General features: G+C 30.2%; 1 protein-coding gene and 1 non-coding gene across 2 annotated transcripts in view; both read right to left on the bottom strand.

The window, feature by feature from the left end:
- LOC135958942 (uncharacterized) overlaps positions 1–17,899 on the bottom strand; it is a 625,963-nt gene that overhangs the window by 519,897 nt on the left and 88,167 nt on the right. The window contains exon 3 of the mRNA XM_065509893.1: positions 11,293–11,325. The gene's annotated coding sequence lies outside the window, so the exon portion shown is untranslated. The remainder of the gene's footprint in view (positions 1–11,292; positions 11,326–17,899) is intronic.
- On the bottom strand, positions 17,073–17,144 carry TRNAP-AGG (transfer RNA proline (anticodon AGG)). Its single transcript has one exon. It is a non-coding gene; the product is annotated as a tRNA-Pro (tRNA).

The raw sequence follows: 17,899 nt of genomic DNA, 5'->3' as shown, positions 1-17,899 counted from the left end.
TTTATTCGACTGTGTCAATTCATACATATTCACCACGAACACATAACATTTTTCTACAACTTGACCAAAAAAAAAATTTTTTAAATAAACATATTTTCTCACATTTATATCATTATATTTTTATTATTATAAAATATTCGGACCAAATTTCGTATTTTTAGTTCCATTAGTTTCGGTCATATCATGTTATTAACAGCGGATGTTCGCTGAGGTGTGTCAACATATTTCCACATATCTTTGTCCATATATGTTTTACCGATTTTTCCAAACATTTTTCAGAAACTAGAAACATTAATAATAAATTTCATACCCTTAGAGGTCCTTTTATTTTGGCTCTATCGCACTTAAAATTCAGTTGATGAAAAAAATTCAAGTATTTGTCTTAAATTGGTGGCCACCACTGTATATTCTGGATCCTTATAGATAGCGGAGTCGATTCAGCCATGTCCGTCTGTCTGTCCTTTGAAATCAATTTTCTGAAGACCCCAGATATCTTCGGGATCCAAATCTTCAATAATTCTGACAGACATGCATTCGAGAAGTTTCCTATTTAAAATCAGCAAAATTGGTCCACAACTGGATGAAAAATGAGGAAAAAACGAGGACAACCTCGATTTTTAACCTATTTTTGACCTATATCTAGATTACTAAGTCATTAATATAGACAATATGGATATCTAATGATAGATATTTCAAAGACCTTTGCAACAACGTATATAAGACCATAGTAAGTTGGACCTATAATGGGTCAAATCGGAAAAATTTAATTTTTAACCCGAAGTTTTTTTCCACCAAAAAAAAATTTAAAAAACCAAAAAAAAAAATTAAATTTTAAAATTTTTTAAAATTTAAAACAAAAAATTTAAATTTTAACAAAATAATTGTAAAATAAGAATTCGAAAAATTTTTTTTTTCCAAAAAATTAAAAAAAAAAATTATTTTTTTTAAGACAAATTTTTTAAATCTTTCTAAACACCGCAAAAGTGTCTTGTTTGATTGTAGATATACTCCTCAATTCTTAAATTTAATTTCTCTCACATGGAATTTGGACAATGAGTACAATAAGACCCCTTTCACACTAGGCAATTTAGTTGCGCAAGTCTCTTGTGTTTGTAGATGACAGAGGTAATGTCGGGTTAAGGAGAAGAAAATTTTACATGCTGTTTTGTTGTTGGGCAACAGACTTGCGCAACTAAGTTGCCTAGTGTGAAAGGGATCTAACTTTACATATGATGCGATTAAATTAGAATGAAAAGAGGGAACATATTTGTGTATATGGACAAAACCTCTATTTTTTTAAAATATTAACGATTTTGACAAAATAGCAGATAATTTTGTTTCAACGACACTACCAGCAACAAAATTTCGAAATTTCAGAATCCAAGGTCTATATCTTTATTAGTAATAGCTCCCTAAATTTGAAAAACAAAACTATTGAAACGAACGGGAGTTATTTTTCTTATGACATAATTAGTGAGAGTTTTTAAAAAAATACAGTTTTGTCACAAGGCACATACAGACGACTAGAATGGTGTAATGCGTGAATTGAGTTTTTTTTTATTCTCTATAAAATAGTATCGTCAGTATCTTTCTCAAAATAAAGCTTAAATTTTTTCTTGAAGACCTTTTAGGTCGCTTAGTGGATGCGAGTTGGATATCTATCAAAACAAAATTTTTTTTTTTGCAAAATAAAAAACTTTTGTTGAATTTTTTTTAATTTCTTTTTTTTTTGTCTGCTCAAAAAAAAGCTTATGTATTTTCCGTTAAGAGCTTTTTTGTCGCTGAATGGGATGCGAGTGGGATATCTACATATATAAATGTTTTGTAACTCAAGGCATACAATAGATGAAAAGAACACCAGTTTGGCCAAAATGTCAAATTTTTACCCCCTCTAATTCAGAGAGTTCTTGATCGACCTTGTTGAAAAATTGAATCTGAACTTTGGTGAAAATTTCACCCGTAGACATCGATTTCAAAAGTTGATTCACTTGATATGAAATCCCCCATATATGAAACGTAAAGAATTAAATATTAAAGTAAATTTTTAATTTGGCTCAAGTTCATGTTACAATTCAAAGAATACCATTGTAAAGTAACTTTAGACCAGGGAAAGGCAAAACATGGGCGCCGCGTTTTTCATTTACTCTTCTCTTACGTACGTGTGTACACGCATTGTAGAGAAATAAACAACTTTTAATCAGTCTAGCTTGAGAACTCAAACAAGCAGGTTGTGTATCGTTTTTTTATCGCACAATTTAAGAATCAGCGTTGCCAGTGAAAAAAAAAATGTCCCAACTTTTGAAGATGTATGATGAACAATATGAGATTTTATATTTTTAATTGGGGAAAAGAGACAAAAGTTTACTGGCAACACCGATTCGTGGTGAGAGCGCAGAGAGTGTATAACTAATACAATCGTAAAATGCAATAGTATAGGTTGCCTTTCCCTGCTTTAGACAATTGGCAAGTGCGTCGTCAACAATCTTTATTATCAAGTTATATTTTAAATATCATCTATTTTACCATAATTTTATTGGGAAATTGAATATGGGAAGCCAAATTAATAAATTTACTTTTAAATTATATAAAATAAAAGGTTCAAATAATTTCCCAAAAATCATAAAAATTAACTTTACAAATATTTTATTTAAGACTTAATTATCATCCGGTTTTCAAATTAATCTATATATTGTCCTATGTACGCCAAATAATTATTTTTTGTTGGCCAATTACCTGTTGACATTTTACTTTAGCTTCTCTTATTCAGCTATGAACATTCAACAAGTTTCCCAAATGTTCAAAAATAAAAACATTTACAAGGTTTATTGTTTTTCACAAAAATATACCAAAAACAATAAGTTCATTAAATAAAATATTTATAGAAAATGTATGTATGTTAATTTACACAAAAACAAAATAGCAGCAATAAAACCAATTTAAAACCAAATAAAGTTATTGTTTGGAAAAAGATAAAATTTGGCACAAAATAACTAAATTAAAAAAAAAATTAAACTAGAAAAAACACACATGTTTAGTCAAAACAAAAATATACCAAATTAAGCAACAGTTTTTATAAAAACTTTAAATATTGAACAAGTTGTTTCGGAAAACAGTTTTTTCTTTAAAGAACAGAGTTACTTAAACTTTTGTTTCAAAGTCATAAAAATATTAAATTGGAAGTAAATTGCAAATAATTTAAAATCTATCAAGGAGTGAGGAAATTCTGAATATGTATTTTACTCTTAGCTGTCTAATGTATGAGCTGTGATGCCAGTTTCAAGTTCTTCATTCGACCTCTATTCATCGCAAACATTTGGGAATCCCCTGATCTACTTTGTACTAAATACAAAATTAGACATTATTTGAATACCCTTCACCATGATTTGCAAGGGTAGATATAAGTTTGGACATTCCGTTTGTAATTTCCACATTTTTCATTTGCAAACCCATAAAGTATATCTATTTTGGATCGTTATAGATAGCGAAGTCTGTATGTTGAAATCAACTTTCCGAAGCCCCCAAATAACTTATAAACTTGATTGTTACATCAATATATCGGGAATTCTCCCGGCACGGTATTTTTTTTTACCAACAAATCTGTTTTCTTAAAATAAACTTTGGTGAAGGGTATAAAAGATTCGGTACAACCGACTATAGTTCCCTAACTTGTTTCTAATAAATTAGTTTTAGTGTGGTTTTTAAACAAAAACATGCACACAACATGAAACCCTTGACATATGAAACAAACTGTGCTGTTTGTTTAACTTATTCTTTTTTTCTCTTTGCAAAATTTTCACAGTGGTTGGTGGTCGGCATTTTATAAAAAGGTTTTTGCTGTTTAACTGTTTTGTTCAACATATTTTGGCTGTTGTTTGCTTTCGGTTCTTTAAGTATCGAAAAATATAATAAAATCTTTGCAACAAAAATGGATAAACATGAGAAAAGTGTGCGGTAATGGCGGTATTATCTTGAGTAGAATTAAAAATCATGAAACATATACAGCGACAAACTTGCAAATGCAAATATTTTATTAAATGTAAAATACTTATACAGCAGACAACACATACTCGTTTAAATTTACATACACAAAGACTCTTAAGTACTACCAAAAATATGTATAAGAGCCACTTTAAAATGTTGCATATTTGGAGGCAGACTTTGAAAAGAGTTGAATGTTGAAAATTTCATCCATGTTGATGATGCATTCAACAGCAACCATTCAAAAATCATAATGAAAATCCCCGCTGAATTCCTTTTCCATTTCAAATGTCAGCTGGACAAAAAAGGACAGATATGTAGCCAGTCATCCTGTATCGATTATTAGAAACCTGCTAAATTAGTGCTTGCTGCTATAGTCACTCATTTAGTAAAATGAAAAGTTAACTGCAAAAGTTTAACAAACTAGCACTTCCTTCAAAACTCTGCTACCCATCCATTCTCTTTCTCCCACTTCCTAACTTTAACATTATACATTATACATTATTATACATACATTTGCTCATATTTAGAATGTTGCATGAATGGCTGAATGTTTTTTTTTTCTTTTATTTTTTTTTTTTTGTAAATAAAGTGCAACATGCAACAAACATAAAAGTATGTGTTAAAAGCAAAATCATTTTAAAATCATAATAAAAATTTACCGACTGTAAAGATGAAATAAAAAGCTGAGTGAACAATTTACACACAACATACACAAAAATATTTTTCAAGAAAACTACATTGTTTACATTTACATACAGATAGATTACATACGTAAGTAAAATATATATGAACAATGTATGCATATGAATATCATAATAAAAAACATTTAAAATTTTTTAATTCAAATATCATTTAATACATCCATAGACTGTCTTTTTGCTTTTCCTAACTATTTTGTAAACAATGTAAGCAATTTTGCAAATTTAATTTAAATTATAAATAAAACTGGATAAATACTTATAGTTGACTAAGAGTTTTTGTTTATTATAGAATTTTTAATAACTTTTTGGGTAAATGATTTCATAAACACAAGATCTGTGACAAACTAAACGTATTCTATAGAAAATTGCTCAGAGTCTGGACAACATTTTCTATAGAAAATTGCTCAGAGTCTGGACAACATTTTCTATAGAAAATTGCTCAGAGTCTGGACAACATTTTCTATAGAAAATTGCTCAGAGTCTGGACAACATTTTCTATAGAAAATTGCTCAGAGTCTGGACAACATTTTCTATAGAAAATTGCTCAGAGTCTGGACAACATTTTCTATAGAAAATTGCTCAGAGTCTGGACAAGATTTTCTATAGAAAATTGCTCAGAGTCTGGACAACATTTTCTATAGAAAATTGCTCAGAGTCTGGACAATATTTTCTATAGAAAATTGTTCAGAGTCTGGACAATATTTTCTATAGAAAATTGTTCAGAGTCTGGACAATATTTTCTATAGAAAATTGTTCAGAGTCTGGACAATATTTTCTATAGAAAATTGTTCAGAGTCTGGACAATATTTTCTATAGAAAATTGTTCAGAGTCTGGACAATATTTTCTATAGAAAATTGTTCAGAGTCTGGACAATATTTTCTATAGAAAATTGTTCAGAGTCTGGACAATATTTTCTATAGAAAATTGTTCAGAGTCTGGACAATATTTTCTATAGAAAATTGTTCAGAGTCTGGACAATATTTTCTATAGAAAATTGTTCAGAGTCTGGACAATATTTTCTATAGAAAATTGCTCAGAGTCTGGACAACATTTTCAATAAAAATTTGCTCAGAGTCTGGACAACATTTTCTATAGAAAATTGTTCAGAGTCTGAGCAACATTTTCTATAGAAAATTGTTCAGAGTCTGAGCAACATTTTCTATAGAAAATTGTTCAGAGTCTCTGGGCAACATTTTCTATAGAAAATTGTTCAGAGTCTCTGGGCAACATTTTCTATAGAAAATTGTTCAGAGTCTCTGGGCAACATTTTCTATAGAAAATTGTTCAGAGTCTCTGGGCAACATTTTCTATAGAAAATTGTTCAGAGTCTCTGGGCAACATTTTCTATAGAAAATTGTTCAGAGTCTCTGGGCAACATTTTCTATAGAAAATTGTTCAGAGTCTCTGGGCAACATTTTCTATAGAAAATTGCTCAGAGTCTGTGGGCAACATTTTCTATAGAAAATTGTTCAGAGTCTGTGACAACATTTTCTATAGAAAATTGTTCAGAGTCTGTGACAACATTTTCTATAGAAAATTGTTCAGAGTCTGTGACAACATTTTCTATAGAAAATTGTTCAGAGTCTGTGACAACATTTTCTATAGAAAATTGTTCAGAGTCTGTGACAACATTTTCTATAGAAAATTGTTCAGAGTCTGCACAATATTTTCTATAGAAAATTGTTCAGAGTCTGGCAGCAATATTTTATATAGAAAATTGTTCAGAGTCTGGCAGCAATATTTTATATAGAAAATTGTTAGGAGTCTGGCAGCAATATTTTCTATAGAAAATTGTTCAGAATCTGGCAGCAATATTTTCTATAGAAAATTGTTCAGAGTCTGGCAGCAATATTTTCTATAGAAAATTGTTCAGAGTCTGGCAGCAATATTTTCTATAGAAAATTGTTCAGAGTCTGGCAGCAATATTTTCTATAGAAAATTGTTCAGAGTCTGGCAGCAATATTTTCTATAGAAAATTGTTCAGAGTCTGGCAGCAATATTTTCTATAGAAAATTGTTCAGAGTCTGGCAGCAATATTTTCTATAGAAAATTCTTCAGAGTCTGGCAGCAATATTTTCTATAGAAAATTGTTCAGAGCCTGGCAGCAATATTTTCTATAGAAAATTGTTCAGAGCCTGGCAGCAATATTTTCTATAGAAAATTGTTCAGAGTCTGGCAGCAATATTTTCTATAGAAAATTGTTCAGAGTCTGGCAGCAATATTTTCTATAGAAAATTGTTCAGAGTCTGGCAGCAATATTTTCTATAGAAAATTGTTCAGAGTCTGGCAGCAATATTTTCTATAGAAAATTGTTCAGAGTCTGGCAGCAATATTTTCTATAGAAAATTGTTCAGAGCCTGGCAGCAATATTTTCTATAGAAAATTGTTCAGAGTCTGACAGCAATATTTTCTATAGAAAATTGTTCAGAGTCTGGCAGCAATATTTTCTATAGAAAATTGTTCAGAGTCTGGCAGCAATATTTTCTATAGAAAATTGTTCAGAGTCTGGCAGCAATATTTTCTATAGAAAATTGTTCAGAGTCTGGCAGCAATATTTTCTATAGAAAATTGTTCAGAGTCTGGCAGCAATATTTTCTATAGAAAATTGTTCAGAGTCTGGCAGCAATATTTTCTATAGAAAATTTTTCAGAGTCTGGCTGCAATATTTTCTATAGAAAATTTTTCAGAGTCTGGCTGCAATATTTTCTATAGAAAATTGTTCAGAGTATGCACAATATTTTCTATAGAATATTGTTCAGAGTCTGCACAATATTTTCTATAGAATATTGTTCAGAGTCTGCACAATATTTTCTATAGAATATTGTTCAGAGTCTGCACAATATTTTCTATAGAAAATTGTTCAGAGTCTGCACAATATTTGCTATAGAAAATTGTTCAGAGTCTGCACAATATTTTCTATAGAAAATTGTTCAGAGTCTGCACAATATTTTCTATAGAAAATTGTTCAGAGTCTGCACAATATTTTCTATAGAAAATTGTTCAGAGTCTGAGCAACATTTTCTATAGAAAATTGTTCAGAGTCTGAGCAACAGAGTCTGAGAGGCTTGGCAAAATTTTCTATAGAAAATTGCTGAGAGGCTTGGCAACATTTTATATAGAAAATTGCTGAGAGGCTTGGCAACGTTTTCCATAGAAAATTGCTGAGAGGCTTGGCAACATTTTCTTTAGAAAATTGCTGGGCAACATTTTCTATAGAAATAGCTGGGCAACATTTTCTGTAGAAAATTTGTCAGAGTCTGGGCAAAATTTTCTATAAAAAATTGCTCAGAGTCTGAGCAACATTTTCGATAGAAAATTGTTTGGGCAATAGTTTCTATAGAAAATTGCTGAGAGTCTGGGCAACATTTTCTATAAAATATTGGTCAGCAAAATTGTTTTCAGTTTATATCTGCTTTATAATGTAAAGCTTCCAATTCACTTTCATAAATTTATATTAAACAAAATATCTATTAGTTATCATTCCTAACTTTTGATTTCGTTACACCATGTAAACAATTACTTTACAGTGTCATTTGTTTACTCTAATACAAGTTTAATGTTTACTTCCATTTAAATCTTAATTTCTTCTACTATTTACTTTTGAGTTTATTGTGTATATAATAGAAAATTGTAATTTAATTAAATTTAAGTGTTAAAATGGCTACATATCTTATATTATAGAAGACATAAACCAGAAATAAAAAATAAAATTTATTGTCTTTCGTTTCCTTTCCATGTTGCATAAAATGTGGTTGGTTACATATTTTTTGCCTCATTTTTACTTCGTTTTTGTGAACAATAGAAAAAAGGAAAGTGAAAATGCAACTTAAATATGTATGTTGGTGAGGGAACGTTTGTGTGTGTGTGTGTTGGTAATATATAATTTAACCTCATACTTCCTTGACTTCCGTTCAATGTCCTACTTCCTTGAAAAATATTCTCACTCGCACACATTTAGAAGAAAGATGGTGTCTTCACTCACTGCTTAACAAGAAAATATGTGTTGGAGTAAAGAAGAAGATCAAACAATTTTACATCTTTAAATATTGTCTTACTTTTTACAATTTAATTAAACACTTTTTCTTTTGTAGGTACCCTACAATGTTTTAACTGATACCAACAGTTCTTACTGAAGGTTTGAAAACAAACTATTTTAAAATCTGGTACTGAAGTATCAGAAATGTTTACAATTTTACGGTTTTAAATAATTATTTTTGCTTTAGAATCTAAAAAAAGCTAAGCTTCCCTTTACTATGTCATTTAGAGCTATTAGCACTATTTTGGATTCTCTTGTGAGCTGAGTTTTTCTATCTACTATGACCCACTATACTTTTCCTTCAAGATTTTCCATTTAACTATGCAAATAATGTCTACATTATTTTATACAATTTTATTAAACATATGTATTTCAATGCATCTAGTAGCAACACATGATGATAGGAATGACTCCTGTTCCTGCAGCATCTTCAAAACCAAATAAATATATAAAACAAAAAGAAGAAAAGGTGCCGCAAAGGAAACCTTTAAATATTCAATTGTATAAATCAACATATTTTAGCCTTCTATCTTTGGCTTTAATTTCCTTCTTGCTCACATCCCTGGACTACTTGCAACATATACTAGCTACTTCCTGCACCATTTCCCTCCCTTCTTCTGAAAATATGTTATGCACTCTTCAGAATTCTTGAAATTCTTTTCCTTTTCTTTTGTTAGAAAGTGGTTGGTTGCATACAGCAAAGTGTGTATGCAAATAATACTGCTACTGCTACTGCCACCGCTACTGGCTTTGTGTGAGGAGTTTGGGTTTTTGGTAGTTTGTTGTACGTGTTTAAGTGTTCAAATCGGATTTTGTATAGAAAAACATTTACTTTATTGTGTTTGACTTGTATTTCTTTTTTTTGTTTTCAGTTTAACATTTTCATATGAATTTATGTGTAAAATATGTATGAGATTTTCAAAGTTGTAAAGTTAACTAACTAACCGTCGTTTAGAAGAATAAACTAAGATGTTGAATACATTTTAAACAGTTCATTAAAGGAAAGAAAACAAGAATTTCAGATATATTGGACAGAATTCGAACAGTATTCTCATAGCTAGGATAATTTCAGAATGTTTGCCTCAGAAACTGAACAATTTTCTATAGGAAATGTTGCCCAGACTCTGAGAAATTTTCTATGGAAAATATTACCCAGACTCTGACCAATTTTCTATGGAAAATATTACCCAGACTCTGAGCAATTTTCTATAGAAAATGATGCCCAGACTCTGAGCAATTTTCTATAGAAAATGATGCCCAGACTCTGAGCAATTTTCTATAGAAAATGATGCCCAGACTCTGAGCAATTTTCTATAGAAAATGATGCCCAGACTCTGAGCAATTTTCTATAGAAAATGATGCCCAGACTCTGAGCAATTTTCTATAGAAAATGATGCCCAGACTCTGAGCAATTTTCTGTAGAAAATGATGCCCAGACTCTGAGCAATTTTCTATAGAAAATGATGTCCAGACTCTGAGCAATTTTCTATAGAAAATGATGCACAGACTCTGAGCAATTTTCTATAGAAAATGTTGTCCAGACTCTGAACAAGTTTCTATACAAAATGTTGTCCAGAATCAGAACAATTTTCTAGAGAAAATGTTGACTAGAATCTGAACAATTTTCTATAGAAAATGATGCCCGGACTCTGAGCAATTTTCTATAGAAAATGTTGCCCAGACTCTGAGCAATTTTCTATAGAAAATGATGCCCAGACTCTGAGCAATTTTCTATAGAAAATGATGCCCAGACTCTGAGCAATTTTCTATAGAAAATGATGCCCAGACTCTGAGCAATTTTCTATAGAAAATTATGCCCAGACTCTGAGCAATTTTCTATAGAAAATGATGCCCAGACTCTGAGCAATTTTCTATAGAAAATGATGCCCAGACTCTGAGCAATTTTCTATAGAAAATGATGCCCAGACTCTAAATAATTTTCTATAGAAAATGTAGCTCAGATACTGTCAGTTTTAATAAAAATGTTGGAGTACCTTATGCAATTCATACATTTAGATCTCTGTCATTATTATAAACATCCACTGATTATAATGCGTGTTTGCAAGGTGTATATTTATACATGTTTATTAGTTTTTATCATTAACAATTTTTCATTTTAGCTGTATTTCTTTTTTTTTTCTATTTTTGCCTGCAATATATTTTTTGCGTATTTTGTAACTGAAATTGTTTCCAAAATTAAATTGTTAATGGTAATTTAATGTTTGTGTTTTATTCGTTTTTATTTAATTTTTGTAACTCGTACCATGTTCATGTTAAAAATGTCACTTAACGGAACACATGCATAAATTTAACTGGGACGTGTGTTTGCTCCAAAGTAGCGACAAAAAAATCACGTTTCTTAAACGACATGGATGACGATAATGGCATGGGAGGGTTGTAAAACAACAAATATTCATTTAGTCATTGCGTTTTTAGGGGAAGGGGGGAAGAAAACCAACAGTATGGCAAACATTTTTAACAGTTAATTAAAAATACAAAAATAATAATAAACAAAATTGTTTCTCAAGAAAAAATTTGCAGAAAAAAAATCGGTAATAAATTATTAAACTTACCATTCAAGATAAATCTAGTAGATGACAACATGACTGGAAATAGAAAAAATAATTATAAATATAAATAAATTTTGTAGATGGTGATTTACAATATTAATTAAAATTTATTAAATAATTAAATATTTTTTTTTAATAATCAACATGCAAATGTAATTTTAATAAATTACTCCCACGTTTACAAGTAACAATTTTTCTGTAGACTGTGACAACCTGTCTATGGAAAATGCTGTTCAGTATGTCACAACTTTTCTTAAGAAAAAGTTGACCTCATCGAGACAAAAACAAAACGAACGAAAAAGTTGTCTCAAGGCAACTAGAAAAATTTGTCTATGTTAAGATAATTTTTCTATAAAAAATTTGCATTGATTAAGAAAACATTTCTGTAGAAAAAGCTGCTTCGATCAAGGCAACTTTTGCACACAAAAAGTTACCTAGATTAAGATACTATTTCCGTAGTAAATGCCTATATTGAGATGACTATTCCCCAAGGAATAGTTGCCATGATTGAGACAAATTTCGAGAAGGCTTTTCTATAAAAAATTGCCTCAATAGAAAGAACTCTTCTATTGAAAAGAATGCCTTGATTGAACGACTTTTCCTTTGAGGCAACTGGTCTTTAGAAGAAGTTGCCTTGATTGAGACAAATATTGTTGAAACAAGTAGCCTTGATTGATACAGCTTTCTATAACAATTTAGTATTGATTGAAACACTTTTTCTGCATCTTTGATCAAGACAACTTTTCAATGCAAAAAGTTGCTTTGATTGAGATACAATTTCCGTAGAAAATGTTGTCTTGATTGAGGCAACTTTTCTATAGAAAAATTTGTCTTGATTGAGACAGTTTTTCTATAGAAAAAGTTGTCTTGATTGAGACAGTTTTTCTATAGAAAAAGTTGTCTTGATTGAGACAGTTTTTCTATAGAAAAAGTTGTCTTGATTGAGACAGTTTTTCTATAGAAAAAATTGTCTTGATTGAGACAGTTTTAGAAGAAGTTGTCTTGATTGAGACAGTTTTTCTATAGAAAAAGTTGTCTTGATTGAGACAGTTTTTCTATAGAAAAAGTTGTCTTGATTGAGACAGTTTTTCTATAGAAAAAGTTGTCTTGATTGAGACAGTTTTTCTATAGACAAAGTTGTCTTGATTGAGACAGTTTTTCTATAGAAAAAGTTGTCTTGATTGAGACAGTTTTTCTATAGACAAAGTTGTCTTGATTGAGACAGTTTTTCTATAGAAAAAGTTGTCTTGATTGAGACAGTTTTTCTATAGAAAAAGTTGTCTTGATTGAGACAGTTTTTCTATAGAAAAAGTTGTCTTGATTGAGACAGTTTTTCTATAGAAAAAGTTGTCTTGATTGAGACAGTTTTTCTATAGAAAAAGTTGTCTTGATTGAGACAGTTTTTCTATAGAAAAAGTTGTCTTGATTGAGACAGTTTTTCTATAGAAAAAGTTGTCTTGATTGAGACAGTTTTTCTATAGAAAAAGTTGTCTTGATTGAGACAGTTTTTCTATAGAAAAAGTTGTCTTGATTGAGACAGTTTTTCTATAGAAAAAGTTGTCTTGATTGAGACAGTTTTTCTATAGAAAAAGTTGTCTTGATTGAGACAGTTTTTCTATAGAAAAAGTTGTCTTGATTGAGACAGTTTTTCTATAGAAAAAGTTGTCTTGATTGAGACAGTTTTTCTATAGAAAAAGTTGTCTTGATTGAGACAGTTTTTCTATAGAAAAAGTTGTCTTGATTGAGACAGTTTTTCTATAGAAAAAGTTGTCTTGATTGAGACAGTTTTTCTATAGAAAAAGTTGTCTTGATTGAGACAGTTTTTCTATAGAAAAAGTTGTCTTGATTGAGACAGTTTTTCTATAGAAAAAGTTGTCTTGATTGAGACAGTTTTTCTATAGAAAAGGTTGTCTTGATTGAGACAGTTTTTCTATAGAAAAGGTTGTCTTGATTGAGACAGTTTTTCTATAGAAAAGGTTGTCTTGATTGAGACAGTTTTTCAATAGAAAAGGTTGTCTTGATTGAGACAGCCTTTATTAAGACAAATTTGCTTTAAGAAAAGTTGCCTGGAGTATTTTGCAAAGGTCTTTTAAACTACATACATATTTATTAGCAATAAAACGTCATGACTATTTTGTAAATTTGTTGCATTAAATTCGACTCCATATGTGTAGTGTATTTTAAATTATATTAAAAAACTAAAACTATTTTCTCAGCCCCAACAATCTTAATCACTTGTGCTGAAAGTTCACATTTGTTAATGCCTCAAATTCTAACCTCATTATAAACTGATGCTGCCTACAAAATGCGACTGGCTGCTTAAAACAACTTCAGGTTTAGCTTTTTTTGGCAAAAAAAAACACAGAATTTGAGGCAAGTATCTCTTACAATGAGTGTGTGTGTGTATTTGAGTGTAAGTCTAAAATGTGTGTGCGCTTATATGGAGGGTGAATTAACATTAAAATGCCACTAAAATTGAGTACGAAAATTTGCAATTTGCAGCGCTTAATACAAAAGCTTTAAGGCATTAACAAACCATTATTCCTGTTTGAATATTTCAACAGGCATTCAAGCAACACCAGCCAACAACACACACATTTATGCTCATTGTGCTGGCAACTACCAAATATTCATGACTACCTTCCCTTCCACAGTGACATAGTAATACACCATTTCCAATTGTATTTCAGATGGTTCTAATTGAATTTGAGAAATTTTCAATTATATTTCAAAAATTTGGAATTGAATTTCAGAATTTCTTAAATTGAAATTTCTGAAGTACAATTGCAAAATTCTAGAAACTTCCGAAATGTAATTAGAAATTTCTGAAATGGAATTAGAAATATCTGAAATAAAATTAGAAGTTTCATATGTTTCTAATAAGAAATTTTTAAAAATTCAATTGGAAATTTCTGAAACTCAATTTGAAATTTCTGAAATACAATTCAAAATGGTGTAGTAATGTAGCGGTGTTGGTGATACCTTTAAAATTACATCCCATACATTCGGATATTCTACATGTACACCACATACCACTGATAATGGATTTTCATTTAAGCCTGGACTATGGACTATAAAATTTGTGTGAGTTCGAATGTGTGTTTATGTGTGCTTAAGTATGTGTATTTAATAGGAATTCACCGAAAAAGAAAAAACAATAACAATAACAATATCAAAAGCAACGTTGACAGCAGAGGGAGCAACGCTGCTCAGCAAAAAGGCCATTTGTACTTTAAGGCTTATGAATGTTTTATTGGGCGCCAAATTGATTACGTTGCCACATGCATGTTAAAAATTCGAAAATAATAAAAACCAGCAACATTTATTCAGCTACAGCACAGAAACTCTACTTAGTTAAAGACCAAGTAGGCTGACATTGCTTTGGTTAAATGGTCGGTATGTCAGTTGGCCATGTAGCCAACCAGTCGGCCAGGCAGGCAAGCAGGCTTTTAGTTATTTAAACCTGGCCACTCAAGCTTTTATGTTCTTGTCTCCTATATACTTACATACAAATATATGAAGTATAAATGTTGCAAAGCGATTTTAACTGAAAATTATATCTTGTAACACGTTGACTGTAATGTAATCTAATTGTTGTTTGTATGTTTAACATTTACAATAATCACATAAATATAGTTTTAAATCTGGTAGATAAACTATTGCCAAATGTGATAATTTTTCAATAAATAGGGGATTTGGGGAAAATTTAATTCTTGAAAATATTGTTAGAAACTAAGCAACTCTTATTATAGAAAATATATCTAATTTAAGTAAAGAAATGTTTTCTCAATCGATGCAATCAAAGAAAAGTTGTCACAATCGATGCAACTTTTTCTAAAGAAAATTTGTCACAATCGAGGCAACTTTTTCTAAAGAAAAGTTGTCACAATCGAGGCAACTTTTTCTAAAGAAAAGTTGTCACAATCGAGGCAACTTTTTGTAAATAAAAGTTGTCACAATCGAAGCAACTTTTTGTAAAGAAAAGTTGTCACAATCGAGGCAATGTTGCCACAATCGAGGCAACTTTTTCTAAAGAAAAGTTGTCTCAATCGAGGCAACTTTTTTTAAAGAAAATTTGTCACAATCGAGGCAACTCTTCCTAAAGAAAAGTTGTCTTAATCGAGTCAACTTTTTCTAAAGAAAAGTTGTCTCAATCGAGTCAACTTTTTCTAAAGAAAAGTTGTCTCAATCGAGTCAACTTTTTCTAAAGAAAAGTTGTCTCAATCGAGTCAACTTTTTCTAAAGAAAAGTTGTCTCAATCGAGTCAACTTTTTCTAAAGAAAAGTTGTCTCAATCGAGTCAACTTTTTCTAAAGAAAAGTTGTCTCAATCGAGTCAACTTTTTCTAAAGAAAAGTTGTCTCAATCGAGTCAACTTTTTCTAAAGAAAAGTTGTCTCAATCGAGTCAACTTTTTCTAAAGAAAAGTTGTCTCAATCGAGTCAACTTTTTCTAAAGAAAAGTTGTCTCAATCGAGTCAACTTTTTCTAAAGAAAAGTTGTCTCAATCGAGTCAACTTTTTCTAAAGAAAAGTTGTCTCAATCGAGGCAACTCTTTCAAAAGAAAAGTTGTCTCAATCGAGTCAACTTTTTTTAAAGAAAAGTTGTCTCAATCGTGTCAACTTTTTCTAAAGAAAATTTGTCTCAATCGGGTCAACATTTTCTAAAGAAAAGTTGTCTCAATCGGGGCAGCATTTTCTAAAGAAAAGTTGTCTCAGTCGGGGCACCATTTTGTAAAGAAAAGTTGGCTCAATCGGGGCAATATTTTCTAAAGAAAAGTTGTCTCAATCGACGCAACTTTTTCTAAAGAAAAGTTGTATCAATCGAGTCAACATTTTCTAAAGAAAAAAATTTAAAATCTTATCAATAATTATACAGAAAAAGTCACCTATATCTTTTCAGGTTTTCTTGCTTAGCTTAAATGTTGTTATCTTTTTTCCCATTATTATATACCCTGGCAACTCTGGCTACTTGCATATAAAACAAAAACATTATTTAAACTCAAAACAATTAGACTTTTATACACCAAAAAACAAAGCACAACAATGGGCAGCCCATTTTATGTATTTTATTTAACTAGACTCCAATCATACAGCCCCAATACTCTTGTACGAATGCATTGCCACAAATTGCCCTCGACTCCCTGTCTGCCAATGATAAACATGTACGTTTGACCACGTTCAAATTTGTTCAGCAAGTTACGAGCGAGCATAAAGGTACTGAGGTGCACTTTATGTGGCAGGGATAAGGACTCTACAAAATGTTGTTGGCGTTTCCCTACATACAAAATGAACAAACAAAGATACATACATAGTTGTTTAAAATGAAATTTATTGTATGTGTGGCACTCGTTTAAAAATTATTAAATTATGCATAATAAGCTGAAATATGTATTTTTTTTTGTTTTGTTGCTGTTTTTGTTATTGGCTGCAGTATGTGGAAAGGCAATAATATAAAATGTGATTTTCATTATGAGGCGCCAAAAAAATCACTATGCAACAGAGATACCAAGTAATTAATTCACTTACACAAACACACATTAGCTGCAACATTGGCTGGCTGACTGACTGACGTTTCATTATTTAGCCGCTCATGCTTTGGCAGCAGGCAGCACTTAACGTTGGAACTAAATTAAATCAATTTTTCATTAACATTTCATGGCACGTCGACAAGTTATTAGTGCATTATAAATGGAAAATTGCCTGTTAAACATTGTAATAAATTTTAGAAAAAAATATGCAATATAAAATAAATAAATATTTCAATAAAAAAAAACAAATTTCACTTGGGCTCGTCCGGGATTTGAACCCGGGACCTCCCGCACCCTAAGCGGAAATCATACCCCTAGACCAACGAGCCAGTTGTTTAATACCAGCACAAAATTTTATATTAACCATTCGACTGTGTGATGGCGCGCTATGTTTGTGTGAAATAGTTTTACTGTGATTTCTTTTCCAGTTTCTTTTTGTGTTGTTTCTTTCTTGGATCTAAAAATAAATTGCTGGTACAATGAACGAGCGTGTGCCTGAGAAGATGATGATGGTTGGTTTTGTTGTACCCACATACTATATGTAGCTATGTTTAATTGAAACAAATGATTTTATTCAAAAACTAATACAAAATTTCGTGTTTGAAATTATGAAAAGAAATTTATGTTTTTAAGTTTGTGTAGTTGTGTATTCTTATCAAACATTGTGATAACCATAAGTATACACACAAAAAATTTAAATAAGCAAGCAAAAATGCTCAAATTATTTGAAAATATGCTGAAAAAAGCAAACTTTAAATTATGTTTTTTATAACACAAATTTTGATTCTTTGTAATTTCGATTAAAATGTTTTCCGGATTTCTAAATGAAATTAACTTTATTTCTTACATAAAAGGACAAACAAATAATATTTATTATGAAAATTAAAAAAATATATATATAAAAAATAAGTAAGAGAGCTTTATTCGGCTGTGCCGAACCTTATATACCCTTCACCAAATTATACTTTAAAATAAAAATGTTAAACATATTTATGTAACCAAATTTTAAAAATATTTTTTATTTTTAATTTTCAGTGAAAAAAATTTTATGGCAAAAAAATTATTTTTTTTTTAAACTATATAA

This window comes from Calliphora vicina, chromosome 4, assembly GCF_958450345.1.
Source record: "Calliphora vicina chromosome 4, idCalVici1.1, whole genome shotgun sequence".
Taxonomy (NCBI): Eukaryota; Metazoa; Arthropoda; class Insecta; order Diptera; family Calliphoridae; genus Calliphora; species Calliphora vicina.
The sequence above is the reverse complement of the archived record's forward strand: the minus strand, read 5'-3'. Positions and strand labels throughout refer to the sequence as shown.